General features: G+C 43.5%; 1 protein-coding gene across 2 annotated transcripts in view; it reads right to left on the bottom strand.

Moving 5' to 3' along the window:
* LOC113405166 (transmembrane protein 108-like) overlaps positions 1-24,863 on the bottom strand; it is a 249,482-nt gene extending 224,619 nt beyond the window's left edge. Inside the window, exons 1-2 of one of the 2 annotated variants that reach the window (XM_026646091.1) lie at positions 24,778-24,863; positions 13,754-13,875 (exon numbers count right to left, since the gene is read on the bottom strand). The gene's annotated coding sequence lies outside the window, so the exon portion shown is untranslated. Of the gene's footprint in view, positions 1-12,972; positions 13,008-13,753; positions 13,876-24,777 lie in introns of those variants that run through there. The other variant, XM_026646092.1, reaches the window with a different exon arrangement.
* Between the last annotated feature and the right edge of the window lie 1,891 nt (positions 24,864-26,754).

The raw sequence follows: 26,754 nt of genomic DNA, 5'->3' as shown, positions 1-26,754 counted from the left end.
TATGAATCTATGATATGGTATATCTTGACTTTACTAAGGCTTTTGATACTGTCTTGCATGACTGTCTCAAACAATATAGGGAAAAACAACCTAGATAGAGCTATTATAAGGTGGGTGCATAACTGGTTGGAAATCCATTCCCAGAGAGTCGTTTTCAGTGGTTCACAGTCAAGCTGGAAGGGCATACTGAGTGGGGTCCTGCAGGGATCAGTTCTGGGTCCGGTTCTGTTCAATATCTTCATCAATGATTTAGATAATGGCATAGAGAGTACACTTATAAAGTTTGTGGATGATACCAAGCTGGGAGAAGTTGCAAGTGCTTTGGAGGATAGGATTAAAATTCAAAATGATCTGGACAAATTGGAGAAATGGTCTTAAGTAAATAGGATGAAATTTAATAAGGACAAATGCAAAGTACTCCACTTAGGAAGAAACAATCAGTTGCACACATACAAAATGGGAAATGACTGCCTAGGATGGAGTACTGCAGAAAGGGATCTGGGGGTCATAGTGGATCACAAGCTAAATGAGTCAGTGTAACACTGTTGTAAAAAGAAAAAAAAGGAAACATCATTCTGGGATGTATTAGCAGGAGTGTTGTAAACAAGACATGAGAAGTAATTATTCCGCTCTACTCTGCGCTGATCAGGCCTCAACTGGAGTATTGTGTCCAGTTCTGGGCACCACATTTCAAGAAAGATGTGGATAAAATGGAGAGAGTCCAGAGAAGGGCAACAAACATGATTCAAGGTCTAGAAAATATGACCTACGAGGGAAGATTGAGAAAATTGGGTTTGTTAAGTCTGGAAAAGGGAAGACTGAGAGGGGACATGATAACAGTTTTCAAGTACTCGAAAGGTTGTTACAAGGAGGATGGAGAAAAATTGTTCTCCTTAACCTCTGAGGATAGGCCCAAGAAGCAATGGGCTTAAATTGCAGCAAGGGTGGTTTAGGTTGGACATTAGGAAAAACTTCCTGTCAGAGTGGTTAAGCACTGAAATAAATTGCCCAGGGAGGTTGTGGAATCTCCATCATTGGCGATTAAGAGCAAGTTAGACAAACACCTGTCAGGGATGGTCTAGTCATCTAGTCCATGAGTGCAGGGGACTGGACTAGATGATCTCTCAAGGTCCCTTCCAGTTCTATGATTCTATGTTCCTGTACTTGGGGAAAGAAACCATCTGCAAATGTGGCCAGCTCATCTATGGCAGGGAAGGGGAGGTGACTCTTTATGCCGTCTTCATTTGTGCATAAGCCAGCCACCGTCTAGCTCTTTGTAAAACATTATAGAAATACTTTGTTTCCCCCAGGACAGCCTTAGGCAGGAAGAAAAACAAAGGGGACACGTTATAACAGCTGCTGGCTATAAACCAAAACCAATGCTTTATGTTCCCCTTCTAACAGTCTGAGACTGAACCCTCTGAAATTTAATGTTGATGAATGCAATGTAATGCACATTGGAAAACATAATCCTAACTATACATATACAATGATGGGGTCTAAATTAGCTGTTACCACTCAAGAAAGAGATCTTGGAGTCATTGTGGATAGTTCTCTGAAATCACCCACTCAATGTGTAGCGGCAGTCAAAAAAGCGAACAGAATGTTGGGAATCATCAAGAAAGGGATAGATAATAAGACAGAAAATATCTTATTGCCTCTATATAAATCCATGATATGCCCACACCTTGAATACTGCCTGCAGATGTGGTCGCCCCATCTCAAAAAAGACATATTGGAATTGGAAAAGGTTCAGAAAAGGGCAACAAAAATGATTAGGGGTATAGAACGGCTTCCGTATGAGGAGAGATTAATAAGACTGGGACTTTTCAGCTTGGAAAAGAGGCGCCTAAGGGGGGATATGATAGAGGTCTATAAAATCATGAGTGGTATGGAGAAAGTAAATAAGGAAGTGTTATTTACTCCTTCTCATAATACAAGAACCAGGGGCCACCAAATGAAATTAATAGGTAGCAGGTTTAAAACAAACACAAGAAAGTATTTTTCATGCAACGCACTGTTAACCTCTGGAACTCCTTGCCAGAGGGTGTTGTGAAGGCCAATACTATAACAGGTTCAAAAGGGAGCTAGATAGATTCATGGAAGATAGGTCCATCAATGGCTGTTAGCCAGGATAGGCAGGAATGGTGTCCCTAGCCTCTGTTTGCCAGAAGCTGGGATTGGGTGACAGGGCATGGATCACTTGATGATAACCTGTCTGTTCATTCCCTTTGGGGCACCTGCCATTGGCCACTGTCAGAGGACAGGATACTGGGCTTGATGGACCTTTGGTCTGACCCAGTATGGCCCTTCTTATGTTCTCTGTTTTTGCAAGAAAGACATCATGAGACAAACAATCACAAATATGAAGAGAACATGCCAAAGTGAAAATCACTATTGTGTGGACAATCTTGTGGTAGCGTTCTTCACTGCCATGTGTGTAGCACTGGCATATGTGTATGTGAATGGGGCGGGGGCACTTTTGTTCACTCTCTGTTCCTGGTCTCTTGTTTTTGAGGCTACAGTACTTTAAATGGAGTTGTGCACTTATCCAGAAGTAAATTTGGCACTATGAGTTCTCAGCCTCTTGCAGGAAAAGAGTGACTTGAATTAGTCAACAGTCTCATCTCCATCTGCTGAATTAGTAGGCTGTGAAAGGAGTCCCCTTCACTTCTACAAGTGTGGAAGTGAGGTGTTTTGGATGATGGGCCTTAAGAAGAATGGAGTTAAATTGGGGAGAAAATTGAAGCTCCTCAGGGCTTCAGAAGATCCCTAGGAGAAAAAAAAAGCCATTAAGGTTACTGTCGCATTGGGATGTCACCCATATGAGTATGTGTGAAGAGCATGAATAATTTACTGTGATATTATCATATATGATTACATAGCTAAATGTGCAAGAAAAGACAGCAATACCACAAACTCCTTTAGAATAGGAATTAAGCACAACAGAAGAGAGAAGCTGATAGAATTTGCTCACAGTGAAAAGGCTAAGCGAGATCATCTGTATTCCTTTGATCTATAAGTAGATAAGGAAAAAAAGCTAACTTGCGGCGTGCAAAATTTTCTTGTCTTTCTTGTAACAGAGAGGCAGGGGATTTCCAGTTCTTTACAGGGCACAACCAGTTCAAGAGATGAAGTGACCATAGGACAGACAGATGTAAGATCCAGCTTAACACAAAGCTGGATAAAGCCACGCTGATCACCAGTAAGCAGACAGCTAAAATTAACCCAGAAAAGTGCAATAAGAGGACGGAAGAATTTTGTCAGCCTGAAAAAGTAGATGTCAAGCTCTGGCGAGGAGAACATGAGAGCAAGACAAGAATGACAAATATGTGTGATGGGGAAATATGGTGAAAATCTAAAGATGAGATATAGCTGAGGAAAGGAAAATCCTAGTGAATTGAGAAATATGTTATTTTCTGTTTCTAAACAGATTTGAGAAGGAACAGTTCAGAGACTTTAGACGGCTCATGCTGAAAAACACCTACCCCTTTCCATGATCAAACCCAGAGTTATTACTATTATTTATTGCTATTTGTATTAGAATTGGGCAATAAGTAGATGATATTACAGGATTTTAGCTACCCAAGAAAACTATCATTCCACTGAGATTCTTTTCAACAGGCTTAAATTTATAGCTGGAAAGCATGAACAAAGCCTACTCTGGTGGGCAAGACAGCTTTCAAGTCAAAGAAAAATAGTAACTCTAAAACCCCTGCAGAGGTAAGTACAGGTCACTTAATGAGAACTCTACACACAAATGAGACTTCCACCATATGCTTATACAGGGAAACCCAATAGACCAAAGCAGAGAGAGAAATGGTACAAGGTGACTTCATCTCTCTGAAGTTATTCTCTGCTTAGCTAAAAAACAAAACAAATCTCTTCTGGAAATTGAGATGGAAAGAAAAAAAGAAGACTCAGCAACAAAATGCAGAGCAGCTGAACCACCTGAAATTTATACAATACACCTGACCTACAAAATTTGATTAAGCTCAGCAGCTGAGACCCAGAAATGGAACTGAAAGGATTCTATTCTACTCAGGGCATTCACAAGAAGGGCAGAGCCAGATCTGAACATCACTAAACAAATACAATATGACATCATCTTAGAATAGCCTGTACATTATAAAAGCCAAGTAGAAGAAATGAAGAATTAGGGCCTTGTGGAGTTAAGACATTAAATGTGTACATCACTGAGAGCTCACTATGATGTGTAATCAGACTCATCAGTGGATTGTATAGTTCACTGGACTGCAGCCACATAATACCAATATTTACCAATATTTTTATCTTCACAGCGTTTTCACAAATACATGCATACAACCCCCCCCCATCCATTTCCACCCCATTCCCCTACCAAAAAGGCAAATAAGTGTTCTCTATTTTACTAATGGGGAAACTGAGGCTGACAAATGACCTAAGGCCACAAAGTCAGTGATGGATCTGGGATTAGAAGACAGAAGTTCCTAACTCCTAACTTCATGCTCAGACCACACTTCTCTGTCATTCATTCTGGAGTGGGACTGTTAGTTAACTGAACTGGGGTCACTATATTTCAGCCACACTACAAGGCAAAATGAATCATGTGAAAGAATATTCTTCTAGTCCAACCCACAGAGGAAGATCTAGAACCAGCACAAAACATCAGCAATAGAATTCTGAGATAATCAAGAAAACAGATCAGAAATTTGCTGCTCCTAAGAGAAGCATGATGAGGGAGATGGTAGAATGTATGGGATAAGGAACAAAAGCAAAGGAAATATGAACAAACTCAAATAAGGGACATAGAGAAAATCATTAAATGAATCTGGCAATAGGTAAACACATCACTAGAAGGAAATGTATGCACCCCAAAAACTTCAGCAGAGGCATAATATTGGAAAGTCCAGAAATGGAAAGAATATTCCCCTTAGTGAAACAGATTAGTATAATACTCATGTTTGCATGCATGGGGGAAAGAGAGGGAGAATTCAGGCAAGGAGGATTGGGTAGAGCTTTAGCAGAAACATTTAGTTGGAAAAGGACAGAGAAAAAGAGAAGTTTCTGCTGTCATTGCTGTTAGCAGGGGATGGAGTTGAGTTGGAATAAGTATTACCATGAAAAAGGCAAACACACTGTTCAATATGATGTTCAAAACCACCAGCCATGAAGCGCATGTTTATTTTTAATGTACGACATATGGTGAAACATTCCATCAAAATAAACTCACACCGATCTAAGGAGGCTTTTTTAAATTTGTTTTTGTATTCTCCATATTATTATAAACGCAACATGAATTTTAGGCTTGTCTATATGACATCGCAATCCAGATTATGGGAATGTGAATTGTAGAGTTCTCTAATGTGTTTGCTGTAACTGCCCCATGTAGATGCTGGTGCAAACAAAAAGGTACCTAGTTAATGTAGTCCCGTTTCAAATAAGCAAACTTTTGGTTCACTTCATTGAGGTTTACACTGGACAGTTAGACTGCAACACACTAAAGCTTTCTGTAATTCACATCCCCATATTGCACCACCCTTTAGACAGGCCCTTTTCCCCCCACTCTTATGATTGACAGGAAGTGAAAGTGGGACAGACTGACTATGTATAGCCAGAATTGTTTACAGATTGAAGTCAGAACAGAAGTAAGGTTCTAGTCCTCATGGCTGTGAAGAAAAACTTGCAAATATGACCTAAGTGTGATCTAGAAGCTAAGAAAGCAGAAGGCAATAAAAAGAATCCAACATCTTTTTCCTCTCATGTTTTTGTGGGGCTTGGAGCAGGATTTTTGAATATCTGTAGATGGAAATACTATGTTGCTTTTTCTGATAAATTTATATTTAATTTATTCTATTCCCCTTTCTTTTATATGCATTTGAAGGGATGCTGGGAGCTTAAACTTGGCCCCTAAACGAAACTGCATTAAAACAAGCTTTTATAAAACCTAAGGCCAATCAAAATCTGTCTCCACTTTTCTTTAAAACAAGCAAACACTTTTACTCAGTGTTCAATAACTTCACTGTAGCACTAAAAACCCCAAAGTTGGACTGAGTAAACTAAAGTGCATCAGATTATGCTGATGCAAGGAGCAGGGTGGATTGGGGTTTCTGAGGGGGGTGGGAAGTGGGAGGGAGTGGATGGGGACGGGGCTTGGGTGGGGCTCTCCATCCATCCTCTTTTTTGATTGTTGAAATATGGTAACCTTAAAAAAGCGGTGCCCTGGCTCGGCAGGGAGAAGCTGCCTTCCAGAGGCACCGGAGAGCCAGAGCGTCGGCTTGCAGGGGCAGTGAGCCCCAGTCATGGTGGAGCCAGCGCGTCACAGGGGGGCAGCAACCCTGCAAAGGCGGCAGCACCGCTAGCGGGGAGCATCCGCACCTCCTGCCCAGGCTGAAGCCTGGTGTGCCCCCCCCCCCGGGGGCTCCTGCAGGCTGCAGCAGATGCATGCGGTCGGCGGCCCCCGTGCACCCTCGGCTCCCCCCTTGCCACGCTTGGGCTTTGCGGCTCCCGGGCATGTGAGCCACCGGGGCGCGGGGCCCTGAGCCTGCTCCAGGAGGGGCAGTGGCGGCTCACACTCCCGGAATCCACAGAGCCTGAGCGCGGCGAGGGGGCAGCCGGGGGGCGCATGGGGGGCCGGCGCCCGCATGCATCCGCTGCAGCTTGCAGGAGCCCCTGGGGGAGGGCGCCGGGCCGCAGCCTAGGCAGGAGGGGAGAGGGGCGTGGTTGCTCCCTGCTAGCCGTGCCGCCGCCTTTGCAGGGCTGCTGCCCCCCTGCACTGCGGCAGCTCCTCCATGGCTGGGGCTCGCCGTCGCCACAAGCTGACGCTTTGGCTCTCTGGTGCCTCCGGAAGGCGGCTCCTCCCTGCCGAGCTGCTGCAGCGGCCCAAGCCCGGCAAAGCCAGTGAGTGGACTCGGGGCGGGGGCCGCTGGGGTGGGGTGGGGAGGGCTCGCGGGGGGGCTGTGCACCCTCCAGGGGAGTTCGGGGACGGGGGGAACCTGGTCTGGGGAGCAGCCCCTGGGCACGGCTGGCCCCTGGGGTCTATAAAGGCTCGTTGGGATTTGCCCCTTAATGAACCGATGTGCGGGGGGGGCAAGGTGGAAGTTTCGCCTAGGGCACAAAATATCCTTGCACCGGCCCTGGGTTTGCCCCCTGCCCGGGGGGGGGCCCACCTCACCGTGCCGCGCTCCAACCGCCCTAACAGCCAGAAGCGCACGTGTCTCCGTCTCCCGCTCCCCCCGCCTGGCATACTGCGGGTGCGTCACTTCCGGGGCCTGCTGAGGCGGGAAGCGCTGGGCACAAGGCAGAGCCGGTAAGTGCCGAGCGAGGGGAGGGGTGCCCGGCCTCTGCTCGAGCCGCAGCTCAAGCCCCCCCATTCAGTTGGGGGCGGGGCGGCTACTGCGCTGGTTGCTCCCAGGGCGGCCTTCGTAGTGATGGGGGCGGGAGGGGGTCGAACTGTCTGTGGGCAGCCAGGAAATCCCCGGGGGAGACATGTGTGTGTTGCACCTACCCTGCCCCAACTGCTGCCCCCTTCCCTGGCCCAGGGACCTTCCCCTCCCCGGCCCCATCACACTGCCCCCCCCCCACCAGGGCTTTCTGCGACCCCTGTGTTTGTGTTTTGGAGATGTAATATCTCTCATTAAATTTGCAAGGTAATTATGAAAAGTACAAATGTTTTCTTTCAAAGGAGCAGGGGGTTTTCATTTTTCCATGATTCATAAAAAAAATTAAAATAATTAAAAAAATTATTGTTTGCTTTAATTGAAACATGCTTAATAAAGTATCACCCCCCCCCCCCACCCAAACCTTCCTTTTCAGTCCACAGCTGTTTCGGCGGGGCGGCGCTGGGGAAGGAGGGTTTGTTTCTGCGGGGCGGGCTGCGCTGGGGGTGTGTGTGTTGTGTTTCGGGAGGGTGTTTCGGCAGCGCTGGGGGGGGGGCGGGTTTGGCCCTCAGCTGTTTTCTTTGGAGTAATATGGCCCTCGCCACTTTACGAGTTGTGCAGGCCTGGTTTATAGTTAGTCTCCCTTTGGGGTTCTTAGCACTGCACCGTTTGGTTTTTGAGCACTGAATGGAAGTGTTTACTTGTTTTTTTTAAAATGGGGAAATATTTTGAGTGGCCTTAGGCTTTATAAAAGCTTGTTTTTAGACAATTTATATTTGCAGCAAAATCTAAGTGGTCAGCATCCTTTTGAATGTGTATAAAAGAAACGGGGAAAGAATATTAACAGAATAAAAACAAATAGTTAAGAAAGCAGAAACAGTGACAAATGTGATGTTTTTAAAAAATTCATTTTTAGCAATCTAAGATGTAATTAGTAAAGACATTTGCTTACAACATGTGATTTTTACACTGACAGAATCCCTTTAAGAGGCTCTTCATCTATAGGGAAAGGAATATGACATGGTGATTCTGTTTCAGCTACAGCTCACCTGTGCAGACAGATTAGCAGAGTTGAAAAGTTCATTCTGACCTTTCCTTTGTAATGAGATGAACTTTCTCTGAAACTAGCAATCACTGCTGAACTACTACCCTATCCCACTTGCAGCACATCTATTTCCATTTCTTCCTCCCAAATGGCAACTACCTGGAACAAAATGTGACCCTCCTATTTGATTTATATATGATCAAGAAATTCATGGATGAAAATTGAATGGATTGATCCTTAATTTAATTGAATCAAACTATTGTATGGCTAGTCCATTCTGCAGTAGATCAACTCATTACCATAATGGTATTAATTCAATATTCAAGACTGGTACTATCATTCTTATTCTGATACAAACTAAGGACTGAATACACTATTTTCTAAATTCATATAGGAATATGTTTTAAAATAGTATTAGTACAGAAGCACGTTAGGTACACTGTCATACAGAGCACTGCAAAAAAGAGAATTTCTTCCTTAAAACAAATAAAAATGAAAAAGAACCCCTACTGACTAATGTCATCTTTAAAGTTAATTAATGTTCACATACATTTTACCAATTAAGGAATTCTCACTCCATATGGGAAGTTCCTTCCTAATTCCTGTCTGTTAGTGGTTAGCTTATAGCCTAAAATATGAGGGTTTAAATCCTCAGATGAAATAAAAAATGATCTTGTCTAATATAACTGTGGATGTTCTCAGCTACAGTATTGTTCTAGACTTTAAGTTCCTACATAAAAAAACAGGTTCTTAATGGGATAACTCCATAATGTTAAGGACAACTGCAAAGTACTCCATTTAGGAAGGAACAATCAGTTGCACACACACAAAATGGGAAATGACTGCCTAGGAAGGAGTACTGTAGAAAGGGATCTGGGGGTCAACAGTGGATCACAAGCTAAATATAAGTCAACAGTGTAACACTGTTGCAAAATAGCAAACATCATTCTGGGATGTGTTAACCAGAGTGTTGCAAGAAAGACATGAGAAGTAATTCTTCCACTCTACTCTGCGCTGATTAGGTCTCAACTGGAGTATTGTGTCCAGTTCTGGGTGCCACAAATTGGAGAAAGTCCAGAGAAGAGCAACAAAAATGATTCAAGGTCTAGAAAACATGACCTATGAGGGAAGATTGAAAAAAATTGGGTTTGTTTAGTCTCGAGAAGAGAAGACTGGGGGGGACATAACAGTTTTCAAGTACATACAAGGTTGTTACAAAGAGGAAGAAGAAAAATTGTTCTCCTTAGCCTCTGAGGATACGACAAGAAGCAATGGGCTTAAATTGCAGCAAAGGCAGTTTAGGTTGGACATTAGGAAAAATTTCCTGTCAGGGTTGTTATACACTGGAATAAATTGCCTAGGGAGGTTGTGGAATCCCCATCATTGGAATTTTTAAGAGCAGGTTAGACAAATACCTGTCAGGGATGGTTTAGATAATACTTAGTCCTACCATGAGTGCAGGGGACTGGAGTAGAGGACCTCTCAAGGTCTCTACGATTTTATGATAAACAGAGGAAGGATGGTAAAATTGTTAGGGTATTAGCCTGGCACTCGGGAGACTGGGGTTCAGATTTCTGCTCTGCCACAGACTTCTTGCATGACCTTGTGCAAGTCTCAGTGTCCATCTGTGAAACACGGATAACACTACTTCCCTACCTCACAAGAGGGAGTTGTGAAATTGTCCTCTTGATCATGACTCATTAAAGATTATGAGGTGCTCAGAAACTGTGGTAATGAGAGTCATATAAGTACCAAAGATAAAACCCAGGAAAGCTACCTACCTATTTCTGCAGTGTACTTGGCAGGAAACTGGAGGGGACAGACTCTATACTATGCACCAGGCATCTGGTTCCTCCATAGCCCTTTTGGATAAATCCCTTCATTAATTCTATGCCTCATATGAGGCATCATCATGTCACTAGGCCTCCTCTGCTTGTGTGGTGGATCCGTCCAGCACATTTGAATGCATTTAAATATACCTATGAGACTTTTCTCAAACACTGTATGAATGAGTTTCACATTTGCTCAAATGTATATTGTTAAATAGATGGAATACCAATACAGTGGTTGCCATGAAAAACTCAGAGCCAGATCCTCAGCTGGTGTAAATTACTGTAGCTCTTCTGACTTCAGCATTTACAGTTAGTACAGAATGGTGTGTAAAGCACTACTGTATTTCATTATTCCTAGGACAGAAAAGATCTGCAGCATCTCAGATACTATTTGGGTAGAATATCAGGGTTGGAAGGGACCTCAGGAGGTCGTCTAGTCCAACCCCCTGCTCAAAGCAGGACCAATCCCCAGACAGATTTTTGCTCCAGATCCCTAAATGGCCCCCTCAAAGATTGAACTCACAACCCTGGGTTTAGCAGGCCAGTGTTCAAACCACTGAGCTATCCCTCATGTCTTTCTACATAGCAACAATCAACTGTGCATTACTCTTCAGGAGAAAAATCCCAGTTCCTCTTTGAGACCCACATTAAAAGCAAAGTTAGTTGTGACAAAGCAATTCCAAGTAAAGGCGACCCACAGGTCCTTTACATCAGAAATCACAACCACAACAGTGTTCTTTTTAATTGTGAAGACTCTGATCTCTATCTGCACCACTTTTTGTTTGTTCCGTTTTGAACATAATACGTTGTGACCAACATGTCTAATACTAGTAGTAGTTAAATGGTGGTAAGTGCTAACATTCCATATTGTCGGTTGACTTTGTTGTTACTTCTGTACCATAATATCTGCTTTGGGAGGGTTAGCTTCTGACGCTATTTCAAGATTTGTCTCATGAAGAATTAATGACTCTTCTTCTAACATGTTCTTGTGTAGCAGTGGGAAAAACTTGTATTGCTAGTTGCTATCTCATCTTTTGGCTTCAAGCAGCTCTGGGAAACATACTGCAAAAGCTCATTGCTGGGGATAAGGGAGCAAAAGGGCTAAAAGACAGTTTGGCTGCTTCAGATTAAGTAGGAAGCATTATGGAGAAAATGTTCTGACTTATGTCACATACTAAAAATGCAATGACATTTGCCCTGCGTACTTACTGTGCAAGGCATATGCCAGGAGAAATTACATGGTTTGTAGTGCACTCTCGGACCAATCCCCCCACAGCTTCAAACACCAAGCTTTCAGAAAATGCAGAAAACAAGATTCTTCTTTTGGATCAGCTTCCTCTGAACTGCTCAGATTCTAAGCATAAATGTATGTGCCGAGAGTATTGCAAACACCATTATAGACACTACTTAAATAGAGAGTTTTTTCCTTTACTTCTAATGAATGCACACCTATTTTTGAGAGACAAGTTGCTTCCACTTCCATAAGTATATCATATTTAACCTTAGAACTCTAGCATTTTCTAGCTTTGCCGTACCAGTAAATGAATACTTAAGAGAACAAACTGTACAGTACATAGAATATGTCCAAATTGACAATCACACATGCTCAAGCTATGCCTATAATAGGTAACAGGTAATTGTGCATGCATAATAGGTAGATGTGTATGAAAATCGGTAACAATGCAGAAGTCCCCATTTGTGCATGTAAAGTGCCTGTCTGCCCATACATATAGGTATTTTGTAGGTACAAATTAGGAGTCTACATTTCAAATTGGCCTTATGCCTACAGTTTCCAAAAGATTAAAATAAAATGTCTGTTCTTTGTTTGGCCTTTCTGATAGTAATTGCTTACTTGGTAATTAAAGTATCCCACTTACAAATATCTGATTGGCAGAACCCTAAGGTGGCATTACTCAGCTTTTTGGATCTATAGTTCCAAAAGGGATGGGGAAAAATGTACAGGATATCAAATATGCAAAAGCATCATCAAGAGTTTTAATAACAACTCAGTATAGTTCTGACTTGTGAATTACTCTTTGATTTATGGTTGCAATAGCTAATAAATTATTCAATCTGCAGCTTTTTTTTTCCATTTTGCATTACATATGTTGTATAAATCGCATCTGATTCACTGTAACACAATGGAGCAAGAGAGGAGCAAAATATTTGCAGAGAAAAGCAAAACAGCAGTCATAGTCAGACTTTTTTTTACTTTATTATGAACCAAAAAAGGGGCCTCTCATTGAAAAAATGACTATATTTTGTGAATTTCCACTTAATTTTCCAGCAAAATGAGCTCATTTCATTGAAAGATGACTTTGAAATTTGAAAATAGAAATGTGAAATATGAACTGTTATTGTTTCAACGTAGAAAATAGAGATGTCATTATATTCTGCAGAGAAACTAGATCGTCCAAACCTTCAAAACATTTTGTGGGAGTTTTACCAATTTTGAACATCTCTAAATTGGAGCTGCACCATTTGAGATTCCTTAATCTAGCCTTCTAAAAAGTTTACCTTTAAAATCACATCTTTATTAGTCAGGGCGGTGGGTCCCTGAACTGATTTAGCAGCAGCTGTCCAGGTTTTAGTTCACATGTAAATGCTTGTGGTGTCTATCAAACAGCAGGCAGTCTGTTCTTATGCTCCCTAAATAACTTCTGGGCAATTTAACACATTTCTCAGTCTGAAACCAAATGGTAAAAATGTTTAAAAGGGTGCCAAAAATTACACTTACCCTCAACAACTATGCCACAGTGATGTTATCGGTCTTTGTAAAACCCAGAAGAACCAAGAAATTGAGACACTACTGAAAAAAAACTCTCCACCTTACCATACCTTTTATGCAAACACGCAAATGAGGGATCCAGTGTCGTGGGGCAGGAAATGATCCAAAATGAAGGACAAAGTATTAGTAGCTCAAAGCAAAAATACAAGAAACTTACTGTCTTTGCCATCTATTTATAAACACTTCCAGGGTTTATGATTTCCTGTGTGTCAATAATTTACAATTATAAAAGTAAAATATCACTCCATGATTTTGTTGGGGGTGAGGTATATATTTGGGTCTGTAACAAGAGACAGTTTAGAGGTATGGTTCTCTCCTGTTTGAAATATATTCTACGATGAGGTATGGGTTTCAAAGATATTGGCTCCACATCAGGAGGCTTTGAGATTTTTTTTTTTTTTTTTTTTTTTGAGACTGTCTCAACTGAGGAAAGGACCTCTTATTAGCAGATGAAGTATCTAAAAATAAAGGAGACGTACACAGCTGGGGAATATTTACAGAAACATATTGGCTTTTTTTTTAGCAGGCACTTTACTTTCATATAGGAAGAGCCTAAATTTCAGAGAATCTGAAGTCTGCATCTGCCACTGACCTCTGAAAACTCAGGCCTTTTTCATCTGTATTTAGCCTAGTTACAAGCTCATCATATGCCACAAATTACTAGGACTGAACCACTGCATTGGACACTGGATGGTCTGTAATAAACAGCAATGGCAGAAAATTGTCTTACCTTAGAGTGGGATGTGTAGACGCCTTCAAACGCATCTATATTCTCATAGCCCATTGAGTCCGTTCTCTGTTCAACTGTAGATTCTGCTTCTTTTTGCTTTTTGCATTGCTGGCTGGTGCAAACTGTAAATTTACAGAAGTGGGTGTGTTATGCCAAGATGCTTATCCATATCTCATTCTGCAAGGCATTCAATTTAAATGCACATGGCACTGTGCCATGTGGCTCCTATTCCTCTGAAGTGCTTTCAGTCCCATGACCTACACGCAGCAATGTTTCTGTAGGTCATTGGTTTTTTTGGAAGATAAATAGGCAGATGGAAGAGTACAAAGGTGATTCTAAGGGATTTTCTTTAACGTCTTTACAGAACCTCACATTCAATCAACAAATGTCATATTTAAGAACATGGTCTTGTCTTACTTAAATTCATACATAAGAAACTTTTAATTGTTGAGTTCTCTGTGAACATCTGTGTTAAAGGTTTATCCTGAGAGAAAGGAGTGAATTATTTTTAATTCAGAATATTTAATTTAAATGTCAATTGTGGTAATCTAATTTTTTTAAAACTTGAAGTTGGTAGGATAGAAGCAGATTCTAGGATCTTGCAGAGAGAAAAATATTCTGCTGATTCATCCCAGGAATTAGACCAGATGAGACTCATCTCAAACTCAGGGAGAATAAACAGGTTGAGAGTCTCTCTAAGGCAGAGGGAATGCTCATGGGGCAGTGCAGTGGGGCCTACAGGGAGAAACCCTAGGAATAGGCAAGCTCAGAAGGAAGTTCAGGCTGAGATATGTTTGTTATTTAAGATAGCAATAAAGGAAAACCACAGGAGAGGGTATGTTTGAATAATATTCAGTGTGTGTGCCATGTCAAAAGCAGGGTGGGAACAAGAGGGTGGTTGAAATGAAGGAAATCCATATCAGAGCTTGTTCTATGCAACAGTTAAGGGAACCACAGTGAGGTTCCTCCACTAAGTGAAGAAATCCACTGGTGGCTGGGGATAACAAAAGAAACCTACTATTCTACACCACTGCCACTACTTTACATAGTGGAGGTTAACATTTCAAAATGAACATTACTACAGGGCACTAGATGAATGTGTCAGTGGGAATAGATGTGGCGTAGCCTGCAGTGGAGAACAAAGAGAGGAATGGACGAGGAGCGAAGTTGCTGAAGAATTTGTGAAAAGCCATCTGGAATTGTGTGTTTTCTTGATGGCTCAGTAAGATTAATTACTCTGATGAGGCACAGACTCAGTTCAAATACTGAGATGAACCTAGAGGGAAATAACATAGGAGATCCCTTGAATCTGCCCTTATAAACAAAATACGACTGCATTATGTTGTATCCCCCAAACATGGGTGTTCCTACCATGTTTGACCACTGCTGCAGAATATTGTATTATTTTAAGGGAGTTTGCCCCACATAGCAATGTGCGCATGGGTATTAAGACTTTCTATAGCTCATCTGATATAAAGTCCAGAAGTGTCATGGGGATAACTAACAAAATATCTTCAGTCTCGTGCAGCAGCTGCTTACCAGAACATATATTGAACTAACTGCCCCAATTAAGGCTAAAGGAAGAAAATATTTGAATGAAATAACATATACTGGTGTAAATCTGGAGTAGCTTCCCCACTGGTTTCAGTGTCAGGTGTGACAGAGATTGGAATCAGGCCATAGAGCAGGGGTAGGCAACCTATGGCACACGTACCGAAGGCGGCACGCGAGCTGATTTTCAGTGGCACTCACACTGCCCGGGTCCTGGCCACCGGTCCGGGGGGCTCTGCATTTTAATTTAATTTTAAATGAAACTTCTTAAACAGTTTAAAAACCTTATTTATTTTCCATACAACAATAGTTTAGTTCTATATTATAGACTTATAGAAAGAGATCTTCTAAAAACGTTAAAATGTATTACTGGCACGCGAAACCTTAACTTAGAGTGAATAAATGAAGACTCGGCACATCACTTCGGAAAGGTTGCCGACCCCTGCCATAGAGCCTTACTAGCTTTAAAAACGGATCCCAAATGCTCATAACTCCACTGATACGTACATTAGTACTACCTCTTAGAATCCTCACCTGGGAAAGTCAGGGAGGTTTTTTTTTTATTTTATCTTTTTGTAATGACAGGTTTTACTATGTACATTCTATAGCTCGCTAATCTTGACCTACACACTTGAGGAAGACAGTATAGACCTTTGTTTTAACAGTTTAATCCAGCACGCACTGATCACACCTTTGATGTCTTTGAATCTGAATTTTATAGGTTGAGCAAAATCCTTCCCTATATTCTTGGTGACTTTCCAAAATGTTAAAGCAAAGGCCACTAAAAACCATGGGCCACATCCACAGTTGGTGTCAAATGATACAGCTCTTCCGATTTGGGTGGCCAACCCCAATTTACAGCAGCTGAAGATCTGGCCCAAAGCATTTAAGAAGGCATAGCTATATAATGAATTATTTTGATTATGGAGGGCCCACAAACTAACTGGATATTTTAAAATCATAGTAAATTTAAACATCTGTATGTGTGTGTACATACAGTCCAGTGAAGCCTGTACAACAGACCACCCTTATTATGCAACCTTCCATGTTTAAACCATCACAGTGTATTGTAATACTCCATGACAGAAATCAAAGGCTCTGTTGGGACACTAAGGGCTGGTCTACACCCAGCCGCTAGTTCGGCGGCTGGGGATCGAAGTTCCGGGTTCGACTTATCGCGTCTGGTCTGGAGCCTTCCCCCCCTCGCGCTCCCCAATTCCCTGCCCAGCCAAGGGAAAGTGAGTGAGGGTGGGGGAGAGCAAGTGACAGAAGGAGCGGGGCTGGAGTGAGTGGGTGTGGGACCTCAGAGAACGGATGGGGCCTCGGGCAGGGGCGCGGCAAGGGTGTTCAGTTTTGTGCAATTAGAAAGTTGGCAACCCTACCGTGGTCCCTTGAGTGATCATGTAAGGCTTATTTAACTATATATTCCCCCATTTCTTCCTTTGCCAGCATAGTAAGAGGGTGCATGGATAAATCATTATGATATCACTGTATCTACTTTGTTCAAGTAGATTCCTTATGAAAGGCGCTTTTGTGATGCCTTATGAAAGAGCACTTCCTGGTATGCTCCAGTAATGCCTCAATAGATAGAGAGTACTAAAGGTGGAACACACAGGGGTTTGTTTTTTTTAATACGGCTGCTATTTTGAACACTGCAAATTGACAGCAGCAGTGCTCTATACCCTGGGATTCAGTGGCAGCAGCAGCCAGCCTGTTTTGATGTGGAGAGGAACTGGATGCTCTGATGAGCACATGACTCCATTCAAGTCACAAGACAGGAGCTGCACAGCTAAACTTATTATTACACCATATCAGAGCTGTCAGTTCTGAGTCCTAGCACAGCATTGTGCAAAAGGGCAAGCGTTCTGGGTGCTTTCAGAATAGCACATATCCACCTCAGCATAGGGCTCCCTGTTATAACACTCCTCTTTCTCTGATTCACACTAATGTCACTAAGCTATAGACTATGGCTACATTAAATCCTGTCATAATTGCCCTTAGTACAAGAATACCCCTCTATGACACAACATTGTTGACTCTCACTAATGGCATTACAATGAGGGTGGTACAACCAGCTTCTTTCAAACAATGTGCTGGTTGGCTCTCCTTCCCCTTGCTCTGCATTTTCATAGCCACCACCCACTGCCTGGATATTCCATTCTTTCCCCTGCTTGACTTCAACAGAACTATGCCATTCCCTTCTAGTCTCTACCTTCCTCCTTGCTTGCTGTGCACTGAAAGCCCATGAGGCTTAGGCTCCTAAGTGCCTAAATCACCTTTGGAAATGGGACTCAGGTGGCTTGTGAAAATCCTACCTTCTCTTTTTTCTCTCTCTCCACCCCTTTCCTAAGGTTCGCTGACTGCCCCAGTCTCTCGTTCTCCTCCTCCCCAACCACGTAGGGACACGCTCTGCACCGTCTCAGTACTGTAGTACCATATTGAGCATTCCTTGAGGAAGAAATAGTGAACTGTCTTCTCAGAGTCTTCACTTGAATGAAGGAGTTGGGACGTTTACAGAACTCTGGAAGAGGGGTTAATATTCTGGTCTCTCGTGTGTTGCCAGAGTCAGTGCTGCACTATGGCGGGAAGGGAAAGGTATACTTACTGGCCTAATTTTTAAAGGGCAATGAGCAACCACCAATCCTACTACAGACATTAATGGGAGATGTAAGTAATAGCACTTTTTGGAAAGAAGGCTAACGGAAGGCACCATGAGAAACCTCAATATTGGCTATGGTGCAGCTATTGGCCACACTGCACACAAAAAACAAATTATAGCAATCGTTTTAGAAACATGATTCTTAGATTAAATTGTTACGAAGTTTTGATATCAAATCTAAAAGTAACCCCATTTCACTGCTGTAACCCTTGATCTCCCATCCTACTTCCCTTTGTTTGTGACTTCCCCCCGTTGTTACATATGGTGTCTAAGCTTAAACAGTAAGCCCGAGGGAGCAGTGACCATATATTATCTGTATTTGTGATGGACCTATTACATTATGAAGGCTAGATAAATATGAATAATAAATTGCAGTCCTATGGCATCTTCTATTGAAAGCAATATTTTGGGTACACAGGTTGGTCACTAATGAGTCTTTAATAGCCTTCTGTACATGACAATAATAATAATAAATAATAATAATAATACTTGGTTCTTATATAGATCTTTCCATCTGGAAATCTCAAAGTGCTTTATAAAGGAAGGTCAGTATCATTATTCCCATTTTATAGATGGGGAAACTGAGGCAGAAAGATTAAAATGACTTGCCCCAGGTCATCCAGCAGATCACTGGCAAAGATGGAAACAGAATCCAGGTCTGCTGACTTCCAATCCAGTGCTTGATCCACTGGACCATGCTGCCTCTCTACCTGGAAAAAAAAGATTCTGAAAAATCTCATGCTACCAATGTGTGCCTAGTTTTCACTTTAAATTGGCTAGTTACTTCAATCAGTTGTAGAAACTACTGGAGAGTGTTGTGGCAGCTGCTAGTGGGGTGGGCAAAACTAATCACGTCTGCTTCCCTAATGTGCTCAGCCAGTGACTCTTGATGGTAGCATGTGTTTCTGCCTTTACATTCATGGAGAGCATTTAAATAGGTCTCTGTTCCCTGTCTCTCTACAAGAACCTCACTAACATGATTAAGCCAATAGAAACCCGATCCTGAACAAAAGGACAAGGATTTCATTTGCAGACTTCCCACTGTACAAATGGAAGGTCTTGATGAAACAGTGTAAACTAAAGACTAAACCAAATGGTAAAAGAGGCTACTGAATAAGTGATATGACTATTCCTCTTGAGTTCTCCTTAGAAACAGGAGCCCCAATGGTCACAGCTGCTAACAGCAAACTCTGTGCTTCTGTATCATAACATCCTGCTGCATTCCCCACTTGTGGCATCATGTTATCTGTCTCTTCCTTCAGATCATACATCTGAAGAGAGGTTCCCACAGCAACTTTAGCTGGCAAAACTTCTCTGAGGCATTGCAGCACTGTGTGGATAAAATCCTGCCGTCCGGCGCACAAGGAACGAAGAGCACAGGGAATCTCTTCCTCCACAAAGCCAGCAAGCCAGTATCTCTCCTCGGTGCTCAAGAGGGCAGTACGAAAGAGGGCCAATAATTGCACCAGCTCATCCACCACATCTCTAAGGGAGTGTTATGAACATGCTAAACGGTCATGACTAGCGCTTCAGCTAGCTAACACATATGCTGTGGTCAGCAGCAAGCACAATCCAGCAGCAGCAGAAACAGCTGCCTTTTTTAGTACGAGCACAGTCTAAGTCAAGGTTGGGCAAACTACGGCCCGCGGGCTGGATCCGGCACCTCAGGGCTTTGGATCCGTCCCGCGGTGCCGCCGGCATCACAACCCTGCGGCCCCAGTCGGTGGGGGGCTGAGGGCTCTGTGGCTGGGTCTACACTACAGCGGGGGTCCGACCTAAGATACGCAACTTCAGCTACGTGAATACCGTAGCTGAAGTTGCGTATTTTAGGTCAGCTTACCTGGCGGTGAGGACGGGGGAAAGTCGACCGCTGCCGCGCTGCCGCCAACTCCGCTGCCACCTCTTGCCGAGGTGGATTTCCGGAGTCGACGGCAGAGCGATCAGGGATCGATTTTACTGCGTCTTCACTAGACGCGGTAAGTCGATCCCCGATAGACCGATTGCTACCCGCCGGATCGGCGGGTAGTGAAGACATGCCCTGTGTGTTGCCTCCAGGCTCCGCCCCTCGCAGCTCCCATTGGCAGGGAACGGGGAACCGCGGCCAATGGGAGCTTCGGGGGAGATACCTGGAGGCACGGCAAGGGCAGCATATGCGGAGCCATCCGCCTCCCCCTCGGGCCGCAGCGCTTCTGGGAGTGGCGCGGGGCCGGGGACACGGGAGGCATGCAGGGAGCCTGCCCTGGCCCCGGTGCGCGCTGCTGCCACCCCAGAGCTGCTTGAAGTAAGTGGCGCTGGGCGGCAGCCCGAACCCCGCCTGCACCCCACCCCCCAACTCCCTGCCCTGAGCCCCCTGCCTGCACCTCGCACCCCTCCTGAACCCCAACTCCCTGCCCTGAGCCCCCTCGTACGCCCTGCACCCCTCCTTCACCCCAACCCCCTGCCCTGAGCCCCCTGCTGCACCCCGCACCCCTTCACCCCAACCCCCTGCCCTGAGCCCCCTGCAGCACCCTGCACCCCTCCTTCACCCAAGCCCCCTGCCCTGAGCCTCCTCCCACAGTCTGCACACCTCCTACAGCCCTTCCCTGATCCCCCTCATACACCCTGCACCCCTCCTCTGCCCCAATCCCTTGCCCTGAGCCCCTTCCTGCACACCGCACCCCCTCCCACACCCCGCACTCCCTCACGCACCCCAACTCCCTGCCCCAGCCCTGCATACAATTTCCCCACCCAGATGTGGCCCTCAGCCCAAAAAGTTTGTCCACCCCTGGTCTAAGTGCTCCCACAGTCCACTGCCTCAATCTACTATGAGGAATCTTGCCCTGGCTGACAGTGGGGGCAAGCCTGGCAGTTCCCCCCCCCCTCCAGCCATAGTAGGATTTATCCCTTTATTGTATGAGTTGGATCGACAGCACTGCAAACTACTGATCACATTTCAGTCTCAAACTTAGTGCTTATCACCAGATAAGCTCAAGGAAATCAGCCATGGCACACGTGTTCAAGGGCACATGCAATTTTCTTTACGCACGGTGCAAACTGGATCAAAGAGTAGAATCTGGTCCTGAACAGAAGTGTCTGAAATAGCCACCTAGAGTAAATACCCATTTTAGTTCTAGGTAAAATGGGAGCCTTAACTATGTACCTCTTTTCTTTTGTTGGTTTGAGTCAGAAAGTTAATGTTAATTTTCCTAGTCTACCTACCCACTGTGGCCATGATATGCCTTGGGACAAATTCTTCTCAAGCTACACCAATGAAAGTACATTAACTGGAACAATTCAGCGTATATCTATACTAGATTTTTTGGTCTTGTACCTTGAGCTAACTGATCGCAATTAACTCAAGTTAACGAATAAGATTGTAAACTCTTCTGTAGCCAACTCACAAATGTTTGTTCCAAGACACACATGTTTTCTCAGCTGTGGTTCAACCTGGCTTAACTCTGAGGATGTATGTCTACTCTAGAGATTTTAAACTCAAGATAATTGATTGCCAATTAACTTTAGTAAACTAACACATTTGTATATGCTAATCTGGACACTCCACAAACATTTGTGTCTTGGAACAATCAATTTAAAGAACTGTAGTGTACACAAACCCATGAACCATTATCAGGAACAAACTTTTTTGAGAATCTGTACTAGAATTTGCAGTCACGTTAGTTAACTTGAGTTATCTGGCGACTGATTAGCTCAAGTTACAGCAGCACCAAAAACTATACTATAAGCAAGTCCTGAGAGGAGAATTTATCTGCACTGGGCTAGATTCCACCCTAGGTTATGCTGACTTGATGTAACCTACAGCCCCAGCAGAATGTACACATGGAAGTAAGGTTGCAGTGCATACATTTAACTTATCTTCTTTTAGGGGATCCTCATCACCAACAAAATCTCAAATTTGGGCAACTATGGAGAGAGAGGGGGCATGGCTAGGGCAGCACGGCTACAAATTGATCCAACACATTTGCCAGGCACCATCCGCTGCTGATGCTTCAGTTTAAAACTGCCTCTGTAACAGGGTGGCACGCCCCTCTTGCAAGCACCCCCTAGTCAAATGTGTGTGCCTGCAGTCTCTATTTGTGATGACCCCTGTTGGTGGGTTTTCAGTGACTTAGCCTTCCGGCCAAGTCTCTCACACAGTCTGTATGTGAAACAGAACAGACCCCTTTTGGGGTATACAGTCCACCAGGGGCCTGTTCCAGGACCCCTCTGTTGGTATCTCTGTACCCATCCCCAGGCTCAGTCTTTAAACAGTCCCAGCCCCAGTATGGGGCCGTATCCCCAGGGCTTCCTCACTGGAGACACTGTCTTCCTGCAGCCCTTCCTGGGCTCAGTCCTCACTTAGTCAGCCAGAAGCTCCCTTGGTCCCTGCCAGCAATTGATCTGTCAATGGTCCTGCTGCTCCTTCAGTCAGTCAACCAACCAGGAGCACAGTTCTCACTCCTCCAGCTCCAGGCAGCAACTACCTGGCTCTACTTCTGCAGCTCCTTTTTTATGGCTGTCCCTGGCCCAAATTGGTTGCTCCCTGCAGCTCTCTCACTGGCTACTTCCCCTGCAGCCACTCTAGGCAGCCTGGAGGACTTCTCTACTGCTCCTTTCTGGAAAAGGGTGTGTGTGGTAGGATCACAAGGCCTCCTGCAAGGGGCCTCTAGGCCTAATACACCTTGTACAGCCCCCCAGTGCAAAGCCTCCAGGGGAAGGTAGCAGTGCAGATGCTACACCAGAGCCATTTAGTATTACTGCCTCCCTATGTCAGGGGCAGAGGGGATGAGGCATTCTAGTGTTATCAAACTTTGTAAAGCACTGGGTGTCAAAAAAGTCTGTACATAAATACATCTTTTGTGTAAGTATTTCTCTGCTATTTTTGTATAATATTTGCATGTCAATTTTTATTTGTATATTAGATAACATAAGATCTTTATTTTTACTTTATTAATATGCTCAAGACGTATTGGTATTTTGCATCAAGCAGTTATCATTGTTTATATATCCTGTTCTATCTTTTTTTTTAAAATCACACCTATGAGAAGAGTAAAAGTTCAACATATTCCATATCTGGAACAAATACAGAGAACATCAGTTTACAAATTCCATCCTTTTTAACTGGACTATAGGTATTTTCCCAGTTTTTCAACCTTGAAAAATAGCCCATGGATTTCTAAGTAATTGTTGGCACTCACAAATTGCAAGTATGGTACAAAATCCCTGAAAATTAGAACAGCCAGCATTAAATTGACACTGGTGATAAGCTAATTATGGTATCAAAAATAACTTTATGATAGGAACCTATAGTACTAAATAGCTTTACAAACAAAGCAGATCAGAATAGTTCACTAGGGGAGAGCAGCATAGTAGAAAACATTCTCAATGTTTTCATGCCTAGTTTTAATTCTGACTGTTCTGTGTTAAAGTCGAGCAAATAGACTGCTTTTAGATCCAGTTAGCATATAGTATTGCTTTTTCTTGTATAGGTAAAGTCGTGAAATTTAACTGCTACTGGTTAAATGGTTCTGCAAACGGAAAACAGTCAGAACTTTTTTAGTTTTGTGCAATAGCATTTGGTTCCCAGAATTAACACTGCAGAGGCATGTTATATATTAGTGGGTTTGGATTTTTTGTGGGTTTTATTTATTTATTTTGGTCTTTTGAACTTTCCTGCTTACTCTGGTCTTTTGAATTAAAAACATTCAGCAGCAGCTGAAAGATGACAGCATCATTCATCAATAGCACATTCTCACTTCTGATTTACTTCCTGGGAGAGCTATAGGATTTTAAAAGACTGATCCTGCTTAGTTTTGACATTAACTTCTCTTTCACAGCAGCTTTTCTGAACAAGCTACTACATCCATGTAGCCTGAATGCATGAATGCTCTCTGTACTTACAGAAGGAGGATTTTCTCAGTTTGATTATAGATTCTGTAGTTTTGCTGCACAGCCATTTATTCATAGTACAGTTCAGTTCCTTTTCATTTTTTGTGGTGCAGTCGGTTTAATCCTTAGCAGCTTTAATTCTTTTCAACAATGGCTTTAATTATCTTTGGTATAAACTTCACTTTCAGTATGTTCTTAAAATATTTTCCATAGGCAATTATTCGGTCCACCCTATAGTTTTGGAGGAAATATATAAAATCTGTTTCTTGTGAAGCAGTTGGCTAAGATGTATGCCTACCACAGGACTACAATGGGCTTTTTTAATTGGCTACAGTTCAAGATCTGTTTAAACAGGCTGCTGTCTTTCATTCACTGTTCTACTTTAAATGCAATATACAAGCCATAGATTCCAAATCCATTAGCGTATTGAGCATCAGTCTTGCGCCTTTGGTTTAATATTGCCAACATGCATCTCAGAACACATATCAATGACTGGTCTTGGCAGGCATTTTTACAGGTTTTGTTTTAAACAGCCTGGTTTGTAAAAATGACCTGATGCTTTTCATGTAAAGATTGGTATTAATATCAACCTTCCTCTCTCTCTCCACTGCTTCATAAAGAAGGAATTTATCTATGCATTATTTCCAATGCATGCCTGTCTGTGCAACTGCTTGCTAATATATAATTTAATATTCTCAAGATGTAAAACATTTAAAATAGAATACAATGATTTTTAATTACCAGAGAAAACTGCTAGGCATATTTGAGTATTTATCACCTTAGATCACATTTAATTTAGAATTTAAAAAACATCAAAAGAAAGCAAAATACAGAATTTAAGAGTGGAGCCCTTTTTCTATTTTACTCTATGCTTGTGCACCAGAAAATCCTGCTGCATCCATTTCTGGCAGCTAATTTATTAGAATAAAGAGACATCATTATTGCTTACCTCAGTAGAAGTGCTAAAGCTCCCCCAGACTGCTGTGGAGAAAGCACAGCCTCATTTGCACATACACACACAAACTGATGTTCCTTCTGATCTGTCGGCAACCAAGAAGGCCAATAGCACATGTTGCCTAGCATCGGTCACATGACAGAGCCAGCCAATCCCCTAAATGTTCTTTGCAGTGCCTACTTCTGCTTTCCAAATCCCAAGGGATGTTTTATATAGCTCCCAGCTTGTTCAGGTCAGACACAATAGGGAGAAGCAGAAGTCTCACCCCACTCATTTGTTTGGACTAGCCTCACAAGAAATAGACACTTGGCACTATTGAGTGACCACTGCGAGGTCACTGGAGTCAGGCTGGTAAAGAATCTCCGGCTGTGAGAATGTATAAAGAGTCCAAACAGGAGCCAGAGTCTTTTTCAGTGGAATACAGAGCAGAGCGAAGTAGCTGTTAGTGAAGCACAGCCACTGAATATAAATGAGGACATACTGTTGCAATAACAGGGACAGGTTATTACAGCGATTACAGGCAGGATTTACAAGAGCTGTATTGGATTAACAATAATTGTACTGAAATGGGAAGTCCTGTATTTAGAGGGCCACTTTAAAAAGGTTAAATATATAATGAAAGTAAGTCTGTAAATAAACAGTATTAAAATAAAATAACATTCTGCTCTAGCACTAATTTGGTTGCTGCTGCGGCTTTCTGTGGCTCCTTTAACAATTGAGTCAACATTTTGTGGGTCTTACCTATCTCAGCTATTGATCTTCCACTGTAACTCTTGTAAATCTTGAACAAGGGCAGGAAGAGACCATCAGAAGAAATCTGTCACAGCTCTATCATTCCTGGTCTAGAATAATAATATTTACCTGTGTTGGAGCAGTTCTCAGTCAAGAATTTCAAAGCACTGTACTAATGAATGTAAGTGTCATTATCCCCATTTTACAGATGAGGAAACATTTTCAGAGAGGTTGACGTGACTTATCCAAGGTAAGCAGAGCAGGTGAATCACAGTGCCAGGAATACAGCCCAGGAGCCCAGACTCCCAATCTAGTATCCAGGGCTGGTGCAACCATTTAGGCGACCTAGGCGGTCGCCTAGGGCACTAGGATTTGGGGGGCGCCATTTTCTTTGGCAGCGACCGCGGCGGCCGGATCTTCGGCCGCCCCGGTCCCCGCCAGCATTTAGGTGGAGGGAGCTGGGGCAGTGGAGCGCGGGGAGGGCCGCCTGCGGCAAGGGGGGGGGGCGCGGCACGCAGGGGAACTCCCCGCCCCAGCTCACCCCTGCCCCGCCTCCTCCTCGAGCACGCCGTGGCTGCTTCATTTCTCCCGCCTCCCAGTCTTGCAGCGCCTAAGCTGATTGGCGCCGCAAGCCTGGGAGGCGGGAGAAGTGAAGCAGTGACGGCGTGCTGGGGAGGAGGCGGGGGGGGGGGGTGGGGGGGGGGGGGGGGGGGGGGGGGCGCCTGGGGGGGGGGGCTGGGGGACGGGGGTGGCGCAAGGTGGAAGTTTCGCCTTGGGCACGAAACCTCCTTCCACCGCCCTGCTAGTATCTCATCCTATGCCGTGCAGCTTGCTAACAATTCGCCTTCTTTGCTCCTCTTCCCCCATCATTCTCACATATATTTTTCTCTCACATTTTTCAATATTCACTGATGCCTTTTTTGTCACCTAAAACTGCCATTGACTTTCCATTGCAATACAGATATTCGAACCGAATGTAGCTGTTGTATGTCACTCCTCCAATTTCTGTTACATTAGCCTGTTCATTTTTTTGCTTCACTGAGAGTAAGAAGTGTGCAAGAAACCCAGGATCAAACTGGTAAAGTAACACAATAAGCTTCAAACACATTTGAAAGTTCATCGCAATAAGTCAATGAGCCTGAAGCTCACTTAGTGTTTGCAAACGTTTCAGTATTCCATCCAACTTCGGAATGAGCTGCTGAAGGTAAAATATTCCTAGCATTGAAACTATGGCTTATT

This window comes from Terrapene carolina, unplaced genomic scaffold, assembly GCF_002925995.2.
Source record: "Terrapene carolina triunguis isolate 2854851 unplaced genomic scaffold, T_m_triunguis-2.0 Scaffold34029, whole genome shotgun sequence".
Taxonomy (NCBI): Eukaryota; Metazoa; Chordata; order Testudines; family Emydidae; genus Terrapene; species Terrapene triunguis.
Note: the sequence above shows the minus strand (reverse complement) of the source record. Positions and strands in the feature narration are given on the sequence as shown.